Source organism: Sander lucioperca, chromosome 13 (genome assembly GCF_008315115.2).
Source record: "Sander lucioperca isolate FBNREF2018 chromosome 13, SLUC_FBN_1.2, whole genome shotgun sequence".
Classification (NCBI taxonomy): Eukaryota; Metazoa; Chordata; class Actinopteri; order Perciformes; family Percidae; genus Sander; species Sander lucioperca.
Window position 1 is genome coordinate 28,317,406 of NC_050185.1, and position 19,921 is coordinate 28,337,326.

Here is a 19,921-nt window from a genome sequence, read left to right on the forward strand (position 1 = left end):
AATTTGAAAACATTTTATTGAGCAATTTACCTCAGATTAACCCTAATCCCATGCAGCTTTAAGGTGGGACGACTTAAACCTTTGTCCTTCTCATTCTATCACAGTTGACCTTGTGACCATGTAATTTCCAGAAACTTAAGCGGAGTTATAATAAACCAGAATTACTGGAGACTGTGTAAATCCACACAGCCTTTCATGAGAGTTCGAAGAGGATGACGAAGAAGACATTTATGGAGCTCTCCAGAACCCTGAAGTCGTGTATGTACAAACTCTGCGAGATCCGCAGTATCATCAAAGATTTTATAGTGGAACAGTCCGTTATCCAGGAAAATACAGCCAATGTCTGAACTATGTCCACTTAGTTGAATCCAAGATCAACATAAAATGTTAAGAAATGTGACATTCAACTGAAAGTTGGCTTCTCAAAGTTTCTGGCAATGATAAAAAAAAAAAAATAATAATAATAATAAGATCTTGTGCTTGGTCAGGCTGAGTGGGATTACATTGTCTTGTTTGTATAAAGGGTCAATAAGAAAACCATACTTATGCTGAGGAAGATACTTTAAAATAATAAACTAAAATAAAAAAAAAACGTAATCGACAGCCAGAGGCAGAAGGAGCCTAAGGAAGGATGATAAGGCTTAAGAGCACAGGTGAATGGGAGAGGGATGTTAATTAAATGCATCATGTTTAGTGTGTGTGTGTGTGTGTGTGTGTGTGTGTGTGTCGGGTTTGTACAATAGTGTAATATGGTCCTCTTCTGCAATAATGCCAAGCAGTAATTGGGTGCTAGTGACTCTAAAGAAAATTTAATGAGAGCAAAGAAATGATAAGAGAAAAAAAACATTTAGGCATATTAGAGAACAAAAAAGAAACAAAGAGAGAGAGAGAGAGAGAGAGAGAGAGAGAGAGAGAGAGAGAGAGAGAGAAAATGAATAAAATAAGACAAGGACAGCCACATTTTGAGGGAGAAAGATTGAGGAGTAATATATCTACAGGGTGAGGGAATGAGGGTGGGAATAAAATAGAGTTAACAAGACAGATGTGCATGAGTGATTATGTTTCCGTGTGTTGATAGTATTGTGAGTCTTATTATTCCATTTAATCTCCATCTTGCTGGATCTCCTCCCTAACTGCCCTGCTCAATTGTTTACACGCTACATTGCCATACATTTTCCATCTAATTGCATTTTTTTCCCCATTTTCTTTCTTGTGACAAGATGTCCCCCACCCTCCATTATTGTTGCATTTCTAGCTGTCCTTGACTCGTCAGCTAATTAGTTTTGGAGTAATTACCTGCTTCAGTGATTTGTAATAGTCTCTCTTATTGGTTTAAAAAAAAAAAAAAAAAAAAAAAAAAACTAGAATTACCACCTTGCAGTTGTATGCCTCCGCAAACCAGTCAAGTTGCAGTTTACATTCATGTCCATCCAGACTTATAATATATATGTAGCAAATTCAATTCAATTCAATTCAATTTTATTTATAGTATCAAATCATAACAAGAGTTATCTCGAGACACTTTACAGATAGAGTAGGTCTAGACCACACTCTATCTGTAAAGTGCCCCAACAATTCCAATAGTTCCCCCAAGAGCAAGCATTAGCAGTGGCTATTGCGACAGTGGCGAGGAAAAACTCCCTTTTAGGAAGAAACCTCGGCAGACCCAGACTCTTGGTGGGCGGTGTCTGACGGTTGGGGTTATGACGGTACAGGATGTAGCGTGGCACAGCAGAGCATGGGTGGACGCGGTGGACGCAGCAGGACGTAGCCGGGCATTGCAGGGAATCGCAGAGCGTAGCAGGGTGTAGCAGGTCCATAGCCACAGCTGCACCCAAGACCCAGATCTTGGTGTCACCCTAATCTGAGGCGATGTTCTGGGCGAAGAAGAAACATAAGGACTCCGGGGAGTAAACTCCCCAGAGCTAGGTGAGTAACAAGCACTTCTGAGACAGGATGTGCATAAAAGGAAACAAAAGAAAAGAGCGTGTCATAAGAAGGAACTTCCTCGGCAGTCTAGAATTATAACAGCATAACTAGGAGAGGCACTATATTATTGATTATACGATAGGTAAATCTGATGACTGTAAAGAGAAGCAGAGAAAAGCAGGGGTGCTGTGTCTGCAGCTATGCACCCTGCCCCGCCGGTATAGGCGTTCACTGCAACTCCTCACTCCCTAACTATAAGCTTTATCAAAGAGGAGAGTTTTCAGTTTAGTCTTAAATGTAGCGACGGTGTCTGCCCCCCGAACCCAGATTGGGAGCTGGTTCCACAGGAGAGGAGCCTGATAGCTGAAGGCTCTGCCTCCCATTCTACTTTTAGAGACTCTAGGAACCACAAGTAGCTCTGCATTCTGGGAGCGTAGTGCTCTAGTGGGACAATAAGGTACTAAGAGGTCCTCAAGATATGAAGGAGCTTGACCATTTAGAGCTTTATAGGTCAGAAGAAGGATTTTAAATTCAATCCTGGATTTTACAGGAAGCCAATGGAGAGAAGCTAATACAGGAGAAATATGATCTCTTTTCTTAGTTCTTGTCAGAACACGCGCTGCAGCATTCTGGATCAGCTGGAGAGTCTTAAGGGACTTATTTGAGCATCCTGATAATAAGGAATTACAGTAGTCCAGCCGGGAAGTAACGAATGCATGGACTAGTTTTTCTGCATCGTTTTGAGATACGATGTTCCTAATTTTAGCAATGTTACGAAGGTGAAAAAAGGCTGTTCTAGAGGTTTGTTTTAGATGGGCGTTAAAGGATAGATCCTGATCAAAAATAACTCCTAGATTTCTGACAGTAGTACTGGAGGCCAGGGCAATGCCATCCAGAGTAATTATATCTTAAGCTAATGAGGTTCGTAGGTGTTTCGGGCCCAGCACAATAACTTCGGTTTTGTTTGAGTTTAACATCAGGAAATTGTAGGCCATCCATGATTTTATATCTTTAATGCAAGCTTGAAGTTTAGCTAGCTGGCTGGTTTCGTCTGGCTTGATTGACAGATATAATTGGGTGTCATCCGCATAACAGTGAAAGTTAATTGAGTGTTTCCTAATAATATTGCCTAGAGGAAGCATATATAAGGAGAATAGAATTGGTCCAAGCACTGAGCCTTGAGGAACGCCATGGTTAATTTTAGCGTAATTGGAGGGTTTATTGTTAACATTAACAAATTGCGATCGATTAGAGAAGTAGGACTTAAACCAGTTTAGTGCGATTCCTTTAATGCCAACTAAATGTTCCAGTCTCTGTAAGAGGATGGTATGGTCAATAGTATCGAATGCAGCACTAAGATCTAATAAGACAAGTACGGAGACAAGTCCTTTGTCTGATGCAGTTAGAAGGTCGTTAGTCATTTTCACCAGTGCCGTCTCTGTGCTATGATGCTTTCTAAATCCTGACTGAAAGTCCTCAAATAAGCTATTGCTATGTAGAAAATCACATAACTGATTAGCGACTACTTTCTCAAGGATCTTGGAGAGAAAGGGAAGGTTAGATATAGGTCTATAGTTTGCTAAGACCTCAGGATCGAGGGTGGGTTTTTTCAGTAGAGGTTTTATCACAGCTACTTTAAATGACTGCGGTACATAACCTGTCAATAAAGACATATTTATCATAACTAGCAATGAAGTGTTAACCACGGGTAACGTTTCTTTAAGTAGCCTCGTAGGGATGGGGTCCAAGAGACAGGTAGATGGCTTTGCTGAAGAGACCTTTAGCATTAATTGTTGAGGGTTTATAGGATAAAAGCAATCTAAGTATATGTCAGGTCTAGTCGTTCTTTCTAGCAGTCTGTCAGTTAAAGGTGACCCATTAGAGCTTGGGGGCAAGAGGTGATGAATAGTATCTCTAATTGTTATAATTTTATCGTTAAAGAAACTCATGAAGTCATCACTACTCAGAGGTATAGGAATAGATGGCTCAATAGAGCTGTGGCTATCTGTCAGCCTGGCTACAGTGCTGAAAAGAAACCTTGGGTTGTTCTTATTTTCTTCTATTAGTGATGAATAGTAGTCTGATCTGGCCTTTCTTAGGGTCTTCCTATAGGTTTTCAGACTGTCTTGCCAGTCTAAACGAGATTCTTCCAGTTTGGTGGAACGCCATTTACTTTCAAGTTTGCGCGAGATTTGCTTTAATTTACGAGTTTGGGAGTTATACCAAGGTGCTAGTTTCCTTTGCTTCATCGTCTTCTTTTTAAGGGGAGCAACAGAGTCTAAAGTAGTCCGTAGGCAGGCCGTAGCACCGTCTACGAAATTATCAATTTGAGAGGGACTAAAGTTTACATAAAGATCCTCTGTTATATTACGGCACGGTAATGAGTTTAGTGCTGTTGGAATATCTTCCTTGAATTTAGCTATAGCACTGTCAGATAGGCTTCTAGCGTAGAAGCTTTTATCTAATTTCGTATAATCGGGTAGTAAGAATTCGAAAGTTATTAAGAAGTGGTCTGATAATAAAGGATTTTGCGGGAATACTATTACGTCTTCAATTTTGATGCCATATGCCAGCACAAGGTCAAGGGTGTGGTTAAAACAGTGCGTGGCCTCGTGCACACTCTGACTGAAACCAATTGAATCTAGTAGTGAGTTGAAAGCAGTACTAAGGCTGTTGCTGTCAACGTCCACATGGATATTAAAATCACCTACAATAAGTACTTTGTCTGATTTTAGGACTACACATGATAAAAACTCTGAGAATTCCGATAAAAATTCAGAATATGGACCTGGTGCTCGGTAGACAACAACAAATATAATAGGCTGTACTGTTTTCCATGTTGGATGCTGAAGATTAAGAACGAGATTTTCAAAAGAGTTATAATTTAGTTTAGGTTTAGGATTAATTAACAGGTTTGAGTCAAATATGGCTGCAACTCCCCCTCCTCGGCCTGAGCCTCTAGAAATTTGAGTATTAATATGAGTGGGAGGAGTGGCTTCATTTAGACTGACATACTCTTCATGGCCCAGCCATGTTTCAGTTAGACAGAATAGATCAATTTGATTATCGGATATCAATTCGTTTACTAGTATTGCTTTAGAAGACAGAGATCTGATATTTAGTAGACCACATCTAATTTTCCTATCCTGTTCTATCATTGCAGTGGTAGTTGTAATTCCAATTAGGTTGTTAAGTATTGCCCCTCTTTTGGTTACCTGTGATTTAACTGATCTGAGTCGAGTTACAGACACTGTCTCGTTCTTTGGGGCAGGTTGTGGCTGACGTGAACTGGATGCTAAATTGACTATGTTTGCAGTCAACTTCTTATTACTTAGGGGATTCAACACTTTGTATGGTCTATTGTTGATTATAACTGGAATAGTACTAGTACTACATGTTACCCTGCAGAAAACATTTTCAGATTCATTCACTTGTAAAGTGCCATTAGGATCAATACCTGGGGGGCATGAATCTGTGATATTTTCAACAGAATGTCAATACTTAACTTTCAGTGTGGTCGTTATGTTGTCAGATAGCAGCCTGGCTCCATGTCGGTTTGGGTGGAGACCATCATGTTTCAGCAGGCTGGGCCTCTCCCAGAACAAGTTGAAGTTGTCGACATAGGGAATGCCCAGGGAAGCGCAGTGGGGTTTCAGCCAGGTGTGGAGCCAGAACAGTCTGGACCATCTTTCAGCACCCTTTCTGTAGGTAGGTAGAGGCCCAGAAATGACGATCCGTTTTCCTGTGCCCATCAGGGTGGTGATGAGAGTAGTGAAGTCTTTTCGAAGTGCTGTCGACCGTCTCTCTCTGATGTCGTTTGTGCCCACATGCACGATGATGTTGTCGACCTTAGCGTGGCAGGCGAGGATGCTGGGAAGTTTGTGCTGGATGTCACGGACCTTGGCACCAGGGAAGCAGTAGACCTTGGACGGACCGCTAGGTGTAGGGGGAATGTAGAGGTCCCTGACCATGGAGCTTCCGATGACCAGCGTGGAAGTTGTTGGGTCTGAAGGGCGGCGCGCCGACTGTGTGGATGGGCCAGGATGAGCGCCGTGGGGACGTGGCAGAGAAGGGTTTCCGCAGAGCAGAGGGAACTCCTCATCGTTCATCAGAATGGTGTAGCGATTTTCTAGTCGTATAGGTTGGGCTGGGCCTGAGCGTTGTCCTGACCGCCTGCTGTGGTGCTTGCTTATACGCCATGGCTCAGGCTGGTGTGGAGTGGAGCTGGTCAGCAGAGCTGACTTGGTTCTCGGCAGAAGCCGAGGAGAGACGACAGGGACAGAGGTTGTATTAGTGCGTGGTGGGGTGAGAGTAGTGCAAAGACTTTGAAAGAATTTAATAAAATGTATTAAGTGGATTTATGGCAAAAAAGGAAGTTATTAGGGGCCGTTCAGTATTTATGGAATGGACCACCGGAGGAAAATAGGGGATGGTCACCCAACGTTTTTTAGTCTAGGGGGGAGGGTCACCCAACTTTTATATTCATGAAAACAGCAAAATTTCAAAGTGGCTTGTTAGGTGCATACTTTTCCATGTAGATCTCAGTCTCGGCCCCCCATCACTAGCAGATGGGTCTGACCCAACACAAATCGCAACATGACAGCAACATGAGTTTGGAGTTGCTTTCTTTGAGAATGCAACCTATAGCTAACTGCGCCACCTGTTGCCAAAGTATCGTCACTGACATGAAGATGGAATATAATGAAGCTGACTAGCTGAAAGGTTTCACGTTGCCTCGAGCTGGAGCACCCATGGAAAATACTGAGCATCCACGTGTGCCAGACTGCCAGTAGGCTACATTCATTCAAAATTAAACATTGCACTTGTTGCTAAGTGGAGCGTGTGAGCGCTGATTGCGGTTACGTGTCAGTTAAACTTCTCATCTCCAATCCTATCTGTATCTGTGAGAAGTGGCGCTGTCCTGAGTTGAAAGATAGCCTACTTTACGGCTTTATTATCCAGTTAATATGTTTGTGTGTTCGTGTCTGCCACTGTCCATTTCCTAAGGTTCTGAAATGCAAACATTTTTTGAAAACTTTTTTTTTAAAGGGTGTGCGCCCGTGAGCACCCACGGAGGAAAACAGTGTGCTTTGTTGAATGGTCTCAATATTTTATTGTTTTATTTCATGTGAATACTAGTTTACTAGAGGAGTAACTTAGTATTTGAAGTAATGCAGGACGTGTGCATTTAGTTTCCATGCTTATTGTGTTTCCACAACAATGTTAGTGAGTAAATCTACTACGTGTATGTCATGGTTGTAAAAACAACAGTGGCTATCTGTACATCTTTGCCAAGCGCAAATCAGTACAGAAGGCATCAATAAATTATTGGGGAGGGTCATGACTTTTTTCCCAATCATTTTGGAGGGTCATAGAAAAATGTATAGCTGGTGAAGGGAGGGTCAGGTCTATTTTGACTGAAGATCCCAAAACTCCTCCGGTAGCCCCTTTAACAAAAAACTAACAGTCCCTTACTACATTAACGTGCATGATTCCAGTGAATTATTTCTAGTGAAAACATGCTGTCTTTACTAAGAGAGCTTTGTTACATGGTGCAACGGCAAACACCTAAAACTCAATATCAGCAAAACCAAAAAGCTTGTTGTGGACTACCATAGGAAAGTGGATTCACAACACTGACGCCTTCTGCACGAAGGGACCGATCAGACAGTTCTTTCTGAAGAGACTCAGATCGTTCAGTGTGTGCTCAGGCTCCTGCAGATCTTCTATCAGTCTGTACTAGCCAGTGCACTATTCTTCATGGTGGTGTGCTCGGGTGGTGGCACCCAACACATTCTTGCTCCCATCGCATCAAAAAGCATGGTCAGGTGCCTTTGGCGTTTGTTATCAACGCAAAAACTCTCCTTTAGCGTCTAGCCCTTTGGCGTCATATTTACACCTGCTTGGTTGGGACTCTTGGCATTACTTTTATGACGCTCTGGGTCGGGACATCCATTTAACTGACATGTGGCACAAGAAGGGGACAATTAGGTTTAGGAAAAGATGGTGGGTGGGGTTACAAAATGTATGTTTCAGTGACAAACGGGACACAAACCCCAGGCTCCTGGGTAAAAGTCCTGTGTTGTTTGACCCATCCACCATCCCAACCATCCACTGAACCCCAACCTGCCCCCTAACGTGGGGGCAGGTTGGGGTTCAGTCTTTCATACTTCTCGTTACTATTATCGCTCTTAATACTACGTCATCTTAAAGCGCCGCGATCGAGCTGTTGCTATGCCTGTCATGTCCCATACAGTACTGATGGTCAAATGAAGCTTTATGAACCATTTTCTTTATTTTCTGAGCTCACTAGATGGCGCTCTCTGTTCAAAGAAAGGTTAAAGGAATGGCATTTCAGTGTGTTTTTAGCCCTTTGTTGAAGAGAGAGCCCCATCTAGTGGGCTCAGAAAAAACAGAAAATGGTTCACGAAGCTTCTTTTGGCCATCACTACCATACAGACACTAAAGGGTGATTTTGGCATCAGTATCTGACACTGCGAGCCACTGGCCAAGTATCGGTATTTGACAATGTGGGACTGAGAATGTGTTGTGGCATCAAGGCTTGGTGGTCAGCAGTCTCAATAAGCTTTATAATAAGCAAACAGATTGTGAAGCCTTTTGAGGCAAGTTTTTGTGATACAGGGATATATAAATGGATATATAAATAAAATTGATTCAACTTGACTTTGTTCTGCTGAATGTCTATTAGTGTGTACGTTGATTTGGAGAAACAAAAAACGGTCAAATGCGTTCACATGCTTGGCCAATGGACCTTTTTCACAGCAGACATTTTGACTTGTCATAGTAGGAAATGCACAGCTGAAATTGATAACCTTAACGATGGTTAAGTGTCCCAGTAAGCTATTTCAGTGAGTCAGCATGCACAACACCAGGGCCTCTCCTAAGTGGAATGCAGCCATCATTAATGGTTTGGAATACACCTGTGCTTTTTCTACTATGACATGTCAACATGTCTGCTGTGAAAAAGGTCTATAAAGCTGAAGTTGTAGCCATGACAGTAGACAATGCTTTAAATTTGGATGTTGCTGCTGCCACTCTGCTTGGTGCGCTTTGCTGTTTCTGTGCTTTTTTTCTTCATGACTGCAGACCTGTTTGGAGGTTAGTCATCGGCATAGGACACACCTGGGCCCGCTGTGCCCCATAAGTATAAGCCAGGTTGGTTAATTTCTCTTGTTTTTCCACCAAAAGCACCCATGCATCACATTGAACTCAACCACTCCCTACACTACTGACTTTACAGATTCCTCCAATCGATTTGTTTGACTTGTTTTGATTATGTTGTGGTTTATCTCCCATTTAAAACGTGGATGCTTCACACACATCTTTAACCCGGCAGCACAGAAGAAAAACACAATCGCCACAATTTCAAGATTAGTGTCACCAATTCAGTATCCGACCATATTTGAAATATTGTCACAATCTCCCCTTCTGTTCCTGAGTGATGGCGCTGAATAATGGCCAGAAAAGTTTTCGCAGAACATTTTGACGTCACAGTGAAGTTGACCTTTTGGATGTGAAATGTCATTGCTTAATAATTTTATCCTATTAGACATTTGTGTGAGAGTTTGTCATAATTAGCATAGGAATTCGTGAATTATGGCCAAAATGGGTTTTGTGAAGTCTCAGGGACCACCAAAATCTAATCAGTTCATCCGTTTGTCCCAAATTTGAAGAAATTTCCAGGCGTTCCAGAGATATCACAGTCACGGAATGGGACGGACAACCCAAAAAATAAAATGCCTCTGGCCACGGCTGTTGCCACCGTGGAGGCATAAAAAATACAACACACAGTACAGGTACAGTGAAAGAAATGCCTCTCACATTTTGGTTGAATCTTTATTTGTTCATTAACTTGCAGCCAGCCTGAAATCTGTAACGGCCTTTCAGACTTTGACGTGAAAGGGCAAGGAAATAACAGCTAAACCCTTCTTCCAACTGAAGCTTATTTAGATAGCTGTTGTGCATCTAAAGGAAAGAAGGTTCCTGGAAATGAAGCTGGTCTCTCAATACAATAATGCACTTTCCTACTTATATAAAGCATGCTTGGACAAATTTCAGTACACACTGTAAGTATATGTTATTGGACTACTTATATGATAAGCTTACTAGACTACCAACATGCTGCAGCAAATAATTTATTTTTCAAGGGGCGCAGGATTCAACATGTCAGTTCCCAGACAACAGATGGAGCAATTATTTCTGTCCTGGGATTGCTCATGCTGTGTCTACCTACCTGCCTGCCTTCCTCCACAGGAATGAGAATTGTGACACTCCTCGCAGTTTCGCATCTAAAACAAATGTATTGATATATTAAAAATGTTTTCAATGTGTCTTGCAAAATGATTTCCAGTAATCTTTTCAAAGGTTTTTGTCAAAGCAACAAAATGGAGCTGTGTCACTAAAAACTGAACTGAAAACGCAGGTGGTACACTCTAAGTCTGACAGCAAAGAAGTAAATTAAATATTGTCCCTTTCTTTGTATATCTACTTACGTCCCTATTGTGTGTTTTTTTTTTTTTTTTTTAAAGATGAACATATACACAAACACATATTTCCCTGTCTCCATTTCTTTGCTTCTATGTCTCTTCCTGACTCCCAGCTTTTGTATATTCTTCACTCAAGGGTGCAGTCACAGTGGAACAGATGACATGCATTGTGTTTTTCTGACACTGCTGGCACCAGTGTGTGTGTGTGCATGCTCATGAATTGGCACTCGGAGTATCAGCACATCAACAATAAAACCGGCTCCTCATGAATTCAGAGGGTTACCAGAGCTCCTGTTCATTTATTCAGAGCATCATACCGAGTACTGGGAGAGGTAGACGGAGAATGTTGGAGCACAGTAACCAACACAAAATTGTTGTGTACTGTGTAAGTAAGTATGAATGTTAGAAATGAGTAAATGCATACTGTTTAAAGCTCCAAAAATACTCATGTCCCAAACTACATGGGGTACATCCCAGGTCCCTAAATTGCATCCACGTTTCCTTCACTTGCTTCCCTTCCTCAAGTCTTAGTCCGTCCCACTGAGGAAGCATGAGAGAGACGCGAGGAGAAAGGGAACAAGGAAATGTGTTTTCAGACATTCTATACCTCTGAAGCGTCACGTGAATCGGTCAGCTGTATGGGCGGAGTTAGCAACAGCTTTTGAGCTGCATGACTTTCGGGAAGGCTGCTCTCGTGTATCTCGCTCGTAGCTCCGAGAGCCCTCCTCGATCCTCCATCCTAGCTCCTCGGGGCAGGAATAAGAGCTTTGAGGCGGAGGGCCAGAACAACTTCTGGTTCAAGTGAGGCGCGAGGACATATCAAATAAGAGACTTGGGAAGCAGCAATAGTCTGCATGCCAATGGTAAACCCACACAGGTGCTTTTAATTAATTGTTTTAGTTCATTAGGAAGTCTTCTCAGAGCTGTGTGGACGTGTACAGACTGCGTTTGATTGATATCTCCCTGACTTTCCTCTTAGCTTTGTTGCAGCTGTTTGGGTGGGACAAACTCCACCTTTATCACTGTTTTTAGTACATTAAGGCTGTTTCCTAGACTGGGTAAACCCAGCCCAATCTGCTGGCGATTTGATTTCTCCCTGCAGCTCAGGCAGGAAACCTGTACATTTATCTATCCTGCTTCCGTTACAATTTTGCGGGGACCAATCACAAACTGGCTTATCCACCTGGCGCGCTATTAGCGGGTATAACACGATGACGATAGAGAAGCGACCAAGCAGCTTCTTGTTTACATTCAACATAGCGGGCACAGCGCTGCTACGTCACCCGGATCGTTGGTCTGATTGGTTGAAGGACTATCCAATTGCGTACAGAGTCATTTAAACTATGCCCGTTGATCACGCCTCTTGTGCAGTAGAAAATACAGAGCAGACTCCCCAGACTAATGTTCAATCTTAAAAGATTGAGCTTGGTCTGCTGATAGCCCGACTAGCTGTTTCCGAAACCATTCAGTAATCACAATATTGTCGACTATATAGTGAGTATTGAGTATTGAATAAGGATTTCAGACACAGTGTTGTCACTTCACAAACCATAATTTACTTGGCCAACATTTAACCTGAGCAGAGCTATCTATCTATCTATCTATCTATCTATCTATTTATCCTGTTATCAAACAATTTGAGCACAGCTTTGGACAGAGGGGTACACGCAGGATGCGATTTGCCGGAGGGGATGCGTGGGATTTCCCGGCTACAGGCACCTCCAGATGATGGTCGTTTCAGGAGCCATGGTAGTTGAGTTTAGCCAGAAAAAGTGAGCGTATTGCGGCGATGACAGTTAAGTTTAGGCACCAAAACAAGTAGTTATGTGTAGGAAATTGATCGTGGTTTGGATTGAAACACTCCAGAGGAACGAATGAGCGTTTCCTGAGTGAAAATATTTAGTTTTCGCCGCAAAGTGAACTCCGCTCTCCGGCTTGAAAGCGCTGTGTTTTATGTTGACACCACATTGTGCTATTTCATTTTGAGATTATTTTCCATGGAATATTGAAGTTGATAACTAAGTGTTTTGGCATGGCTTGTTATGGTTTTGTACATTTTCTGTTTTTTGTATATTTATTCTGTATATTTCTGTTCCCTGTTGTGTCGTTGTATCTTGTTGTGTCAAGTCTCTGTTTAGTTTATTTCATGTTTTCTGTCTGTTGTTCCTGTTTCCTGTTTTATTTTGATAGTCTGTTTTCTGTCTTGTCTAGCTTTACTTTGTGTTTTCCCGCCTGTGTGATTGTCTGATGTGCTCCAACTGTTCCCCAGCCCTGGTGTCACCTGTCTTGCGTCTTCTCGTTACCTAGTTTATTTAGCCCCTGTGTTTCCTTTGTCTGGTGTCAGATCGTTTTGTATTCCGTTGTGTCCTGTCCCTGTAAGTTTTCTCCTGTTGTTTCCTGCCCGTGTTGCCGTCATCCTGTGTTTTTCCTGTTGCTTTTGTATTTTTCTCTGAGTTTCTTCGTGTGGGTTTTCCAGCCTCTGAGCTGCCGTTTTTTGTTATCCAATAAATCCCTGAACTCAAGCCATCTCCTGCCTGCCTGCCTCTCCCTGCTTTTGGGTCCACTATTCCTCACTTCACCTAACATGGCTGGCCGAGTGGCACTATTTCCATGGTATTGGAAAGGGGGGTTTTAATTCTTGCATGTTTTGTTTTGTTGTGCATTATCAAAAAACATTCCTCTCTCTGCTTTTTTTCACAAATCGCACCATGGGTACATGGACCACTGCTAGCTGCTGTCAGCCTAGGCTTAACAGCTCACAGAGCTACTGGAACTGCTTCTACTGGAACTGTCCTTCGGTAACGCTTTAAAAAAAATTTTCATTTCATAATTTTGAAAACGAAGTGAAATAGACTCATGTATTACCTCCTTGTAGCTACAAAGCTCCACAGAAAGCAGTGTGTTAAGCTATTTATTGGCAAAGTGAAGAATGGAACCTAACGAGCACATGGTTGTCTCCATTGGTATTCACTGTTACAATCTGTGAATCAACTGACAGCTGCCGTCCTCCCAAGAAAGGGCAAGTAACAAACTTTTTACACCCAAATATCAAGCCTTTTAAAACCCAGCCAGACCCCGTTGATTCTGTGTTTGGTGTAGGATCGGTGAGTCTTAATTTCAGTAAAAGACTCCCCCGTTTTCTCCTGGCTCCTCTCCGTCCTCCTTGTTATCTTTGCTTTGCTTGCTCCTTCTCCTCCCTCATCACAGCAAAGAAAGAGGTCACCATCTGTGGCAACAGTTAGGCCAAGTCAGACATCTCATCTATTAATCACAGCCGCATTGACTAGCATATTTAATACTGCCTGCCAACTGCACGCAGGAACATATTGTGAGTAAATATTTAAAAAGCTCTTGGTATGTCAATTTGTGCCAGTGTCTCCTCCATTTAACTGTGAACAACCTGTAGGTGTCTTGGAAAATCAAATAAGCAAACAGGTAAGGAGATACCAAGCTCTTGTACCCTGTGTGGCGAAACAGAGAAGCTACTCTTGGCAGTCCAGCATAGTAAAAATCCTGTTTTAACAGAAAAACATTGTCATCCAGACCACTGCAGGTTTACATGTTCAACACTGTTAGAAGCTCATGAGATCTTTACTTTCTAGTGCTTAAATAAACAAGCAGCATTGTGCAAAAAAAGCTTAGTTTGCATTCCTTTCGGATGGCATAATGTAAAATGTATTGTCACCAGCACTATCTGTGTTGCTGACTCCATGGGCGTGCTCCAGAGCAGACTCTGGCACACTCTGTCCTCGGTAATTCCAGCTCAATGGTATTTTAAGCCCCCAACGTCTCCTTCCAGGCAGCGCTAACCCTAACCTAACCATAACCATAACCATTGCCTAATCCTAGTGCCTTCCAGGCAGCGCTGCCTGGAAGGAGACGTTGGGGGCTTAAAACACCGATAAATGTAATTACATCTGGCACAGATGCGCTGTGTTCAGGCGCAGATGTGCTGTGTGCCACAATGGCTGCCGGAATGCAGCGCAGACGCGTCTGGAGGAATTTACGAGTGAGAAATGTGCCTTGTTATCGTAAAATCATATTTATTCCTGTGGGTGACCGGGTATCATCACAACCAATTACCAGACTAAGATTAACAATCTCATTCTATTCACCTCTGTGCACCCTATTTAACCTCTATAGATTGAAATAAACTGCTCGGGAGGCAACTTCAGTAAAAACAGTATAAAGTCTACCTTTGAGTTCATAGGAAAAAAAGAATACAGCTGTTACTGCTGGCATTTAAAACTGATTCAAATTTTTATTGGGATAAAAAAAAAAGGTGTAAAGACAGATAGGATCCTGACCATGAGTGCATGAGTGATTCATATTCATTTAGCGTATGTATGTGGATCGCGGATCGGCCTCTACAGCCATCTGAAGCCCCAAAAAGTAGACGACCCAACAGAGAGGACAGTCATGCTCGCTTCGAGTGACCGCTCATGAATATCTATTCAGTGTTTCATATTCTGCATGGGAACTTCATAGTTATGAAAAGCAATTATTCAAATTAGCGATATCTTGCCATTTAAAAAATATGACATCTACATCCATGGATGAAATGGATTAGGGGCGGGTAGAGGAGTTTCTCTCACCTTCCATAGGTCACACAGCTTGAGGTTGTCCGGTTGTCAAACAGCCATTTCGATAATGTGTTAAGTTTCACTGCAGTCCTTGCTGCGTTCCGCTGGGAAAATGCTGCTGCTTCGACATGCTAAACATCCCATGAAATGCTGACCTTTTTAAGAGCACCTGATTGCTTGACATTTGCAGTGACAAGTAAACTTGTGTTACCGCGCTGTTACAGGGCAGAATGTAAAGGAAAATCAATGTCACACGTACGAGAGCAGCAGGCAACAACCTTGTGGCTCGGCAGTTAAAAGCAGATCCACTCTGACAGTCTGGGCACAGATTAAATATAAAGAGGGGAAAATAAGAGTAAATGGATAGCATTGATGAGTCAGTGCCCAAACATAAGACATCAACACTGCTTGAGTAAAAAAAGATTAATAAAAAGTGAAACTAATTATATAAAGATTACTTTTATATTGGGACTACAGGGGGGAATGTAAGAGCTAAGCAAATCAGGCTTGATCTTATCCCGTACAGCAGCAAAAGCTGATTATCTATGCTTTAAATGTCTTTAAAATGTTGGTCCCCCAGAACTGAAACATTAAAGCGACTACAATCAATATTTTCATAAAAAGGATGTACCAAATGGCTATGTGAAAGGGGTTGCTCATAGTGATGTATACAGAGAATTATCACCCGATCAGCAGCTCCCCTCGACTTTAAAGAGCTTTATAGTGAGTTTTAGCTCATTATTTAGCTGTCCAGCTTGCAACTTTATTGTTTTGGACTCGCTCATAGCGTTGGTTTTGGTCGGAGCGGGCAGCTGTTTTTATTGAAAAAGTTCTTAAAAAACAGCAAACAGACACAGAAACATGACTACAAATGAATGACCATGTTGCTCCGTAACTGCTGGATGTGGAAATACGCAACTGTTTGCTAACAAGTTTGCATATCAATTTGTAAAAGTGATGATATGTGATGGTGCAGTGCATATGACACATGCTTGTGGTGTGGGAGTCCTGGGTTCGAATCCCACTGCGATACATCAACCAATGTGTCCCTGAGCAAGGCACTTGACCCATAGTTGCTCCAGAGGTGTGTGACATCTGACATATATAGCAATTGTAAGTCGCTTTGGATAAAAGTGTCAGCTAAATGACATGTAATGTAATGTAATGTAATAATGTAATATTGTGTTCACAACTTGTTTCCGATGCCCCCAAGTGGCCAAACAAAATCAGCGGAGTGGCTTTAGGGATGGCAATGTCAGTTTTTCTGTTGGTCGGTCCACCGATTTAGCCATTCATGGTGCCTAGAAGATGAATCCAAATAACCTAGGTGATCTGAACTAGTGGATCAAAATCTTCAGTAAGGCTGGTTACACACTGGCTGCGTGGCGTGGTGTTTCTGTTGCGTGTCAGTTGCGTGGCGGCTGCGTGGATTTTTCTGTCTTTGCACACCAGAAACATGTCTGACGCGGCGCTGCTGCTGCTAGCCATGTCTGTACACATGTATGTTTCCCATTGATTACTGCACTCAAGCAGTAGTATACTTCATGTTAAACAGAAATATATACTGATTTGATTACAGCAAAGAAACATCAGCAGTATTGACGGCAAAATAGGCTACAGAATAGGCATCGGTCCTATTTCTAGCATGCACGCGTTGTCACGCAGGCAGTGTGCAAGCTCTAACCTGTTAACATGGGAGCCAAAATAAAAACGGACACGCCACGCAGCTGACACGCTCACGCCACACAGCCTAATCCTGTGAAATTTCTCAACATCTACAAGATGAATTGGCACCTTGTAGGCTAGTGACTTTGGTAGTCCCCAAACTTTTCCTGAGCCACCATGAGGTTGACATTTTTAATTACCAGTGAAGTGTCTCGATTATTAATTTGAAATTCAGTACACACATTCAAATTAATGTCCCTGTGTGGATGGATTTAAATACCTCTAAAATACCCTGACTTTTTATCTAGCAAAATCTTCAGGTCAACAATTAAAATCCAATTCTTGTACCAGAACTAATGACATTTACCATCAGCGTCAGCTGCACTTTGTGTTTAGTGTTAATTTGCAAATGATGGCATGCTAATAGGAAACAAAATGCCTTGTGAAGAAATAGGTCTGGTTGAGTTTAGGTGATTAAATCTACTTGGTCTACAAGGCCCAAGAAAGATTGGCTTAATGGTTAAAACAAACCAATGTCAGGTGTGGGAAGTGTCGTTATGAGAAATGGTGTCGCAGCATTTTCCCCTACCTATTTGTATGTCCACTAAATACTGCTTCTAAAACAAAGGTCATTTTTACCCTCTTGAACAAAACCAATGCTGTCTTTTCTCCTAAGGTAAGCTTCCACAATGAAAGGGTGAGAGGATTTCCCTGCAGCTAACGTTCAGTCAGTGTATGTCCTCTTCTAAACCCCCAAACTGTAAAGCTTTCTTTTAACAATGCTGCAATGTTTCATGGTAGGTTTTCCCTTAAAAGCTGGGCCTTCTCAACAATATAACAATCTCATAACTGCTGCATGTCGCTGTAGGCTATGGGCTACATCAAAGTGGCTCAAAGGCGAGAAGAGGTAAAAAAAAAAAAAAAAAAAAAAGAGGCCTCAAAGAATCCTTTGATCTTAGAAAAAGTGAATGAGAATTGTCTCCTCCTCTTCCATGCATTGGTTTTGAGCAGCCAGGTGCTTCAGTGGATTTAAGTGGCCCACTGGTGGACGGCATGTGCCTGAAAAAGAATAAATGGATTACATTTCATTTTTGATTTATTTTATTTATGAAAGGACAGCGCACATGAATTAACATTTCTGTAAATGTGTTAGCCAGTCGGCTAATTTCCAACTGTAGTCCTTTGGCCAGATGTTTTGGGACCAGAGCAACAGGAAACAGCAAAAGCAAATTTCTATAGTTAATTAATCGCATGTTTTATCACATGAATAAAATTCTATTATTTTGCATTTCAGAACAGTTTTTAAGTACATATTAACAATGGAAAGCCATTCTTACCAGTGTATCTTAATTGGGAATCAAATGAATGCAAAGAAAGTTACTTTATGAACTTGACTTTAAGATTTGTAATTGTTTATTTATTTACTGTAAACAAAAGAAAAATGTGTGAATCTGTCATTATTGCACAATTCCTACAAGTACCTAACCTAACAGAGATGTAACACTAAACACTTTGCTTATACAGTACAAACAAAATGATCCAAAAACCAGATGCCACAGCAGGACATTTGTAACCTTGACGTTTTTATAATAAGGAATGTAACAATTCTCCTGGACAGAAAAGGGGGTGGACAATGTCCCAAATGACAAAAACAGTCAAAAATTATACAAACAACACAGTCCTAAAACTGTGTTCGCCATCCACTCTAGCTAGATCCGGTGTGGTGTTGTAGTTTTTCAAACGTTTCTAGTTGTTGCAACAGCATGTGAAGAAAACTACAAAGTTTGCTAGGCCAAAAAGAACGTTAATCTCGCGATAAAAAAATTTACGCCGTTAAAATGGCTTTGCGTTAACGTCGTTAATAACGTGTTTAACTGACAGCACTAGAAATGACACAAAGAAATGAAATAAAATACATGGACGGAGATCTTGATACAATATTATAAGTCGCAGTACAGGTTAATACGATGGTGAAATAGTTAAAGTACAAGTTAATCTTTTATACATACCCAGGTCATGCAGAGCTGACTATATCTGACAACAGGCAAGACATAAGACTAACCCTATCCCCTAAACCTAACTTGTATTTTTGGATTGCTTGCATACAACAAACAAGTACCGTTCAAAAAATAGATAAAAACATACTCTGAGGTTTGAGAACCTGCACAGGCAGTTAAATTGGGATTGTTTGAGTTATTAAAACCGAAAAAGGTGTACAAATATACATTGTTGAAGATTCGTGAAGGTAAGTGTGTGTGTGTGTGTGTGTGTGTGTGTGTGTGTGTGTGTGTGCAGGATGCTACTGCAAAGCACTGTTCTTGTTTCTTTCCTCCCTAGGGGAATTCAGAAATACTCCAAAACTCCACTCTGTTAAGAGTTTTCCAAAAACACACGTGGAACAGCTCCTGCCTGGCGGGAGGCTGCTATCCCCCGGGGTGAAGAAGAAAAGGTTTGCCTCCTGTCCGCGCATCGCCACAGCTGTTGCAGTTGACCTTCGAGCCTTGATCAAAGAGGCCTGCTTTGTCTGGTGTTAATATCAAATGATGAACATTCAGCTCCCGCTCTGCCCTTTATTTCCGCTGCCAAACAGACAGCAGGAACACATCAGCCGGCCCTGATTGGTATTCACAGACGCTTGTATAAATGATTATGAGGCTGCTAGATGCTGTTGGACAGTAAAGAGAAGACTGGCTGCTTGAACGGACACCAATGCTTTTTGATGTTCATCTATACTCAATGGCCTGCACGCTTATTCATTTATTTATTTTCAAATGATTTTTTAAACACATCATTCTCTTCGAGAGGTAGATGAGAAGATCGATACTACTCCCAGACACCAAATATGAAGCTACTGCCAGAGGGTCATTAGCTTAGCCTAGCATAGAGACTGAAAAGCTTTGGCACTGAACAGGGATTTGGAAATAATCTTCATTTCACCTATAGCAACATTCTCTGTATTTAGACATAATCTCCATGTAGATTGTCCAGAGAACGTAATGTCCTGACCCAGAACGAGGCATAGTTCCGTAGAGTTGAGTAGAGTCAGTTTTTTTATTAACACTTAATGAACACATTAATCACTTTCATTATTAAATGGGACACAAACCTGTAATCGGTTTGTTTGACCCGTCATAATTACCACTAGAAATGTAAATATGAGTCGAAATTCCTGCTTGAACAAATGAGCTATGGGGGTATTTTTCGGGGAAGGGTTATGGTTAGGGTTACAGTCTCGGT

General features: G+C 41.7%; 1 long non-coding RNA gene across 1 annotated transcript; it reads right to left on the reverse strand.

Moving 5' to 3' along the window:
* Nucleotides 1-8,084: 8,084 nt before the first annotated feature.
* LOC116055891 lies at nt 8,085-13,252 on the reverse strand. Its single transcript, XR_004106432.1, has 3 exons — nt 13,240-13,252; nt 11,704-11,710; nt 8,085-8,161 (listed from the first exon to the last, which is right to left on the reverse strand). It is a non-coding gene; the product is annotated as an uncharacterized LOC116055891 (long non-coding RNA).
* Between the last annotated feature and the right edge of the window lie 6,669 nt (nt 13,253-19,921).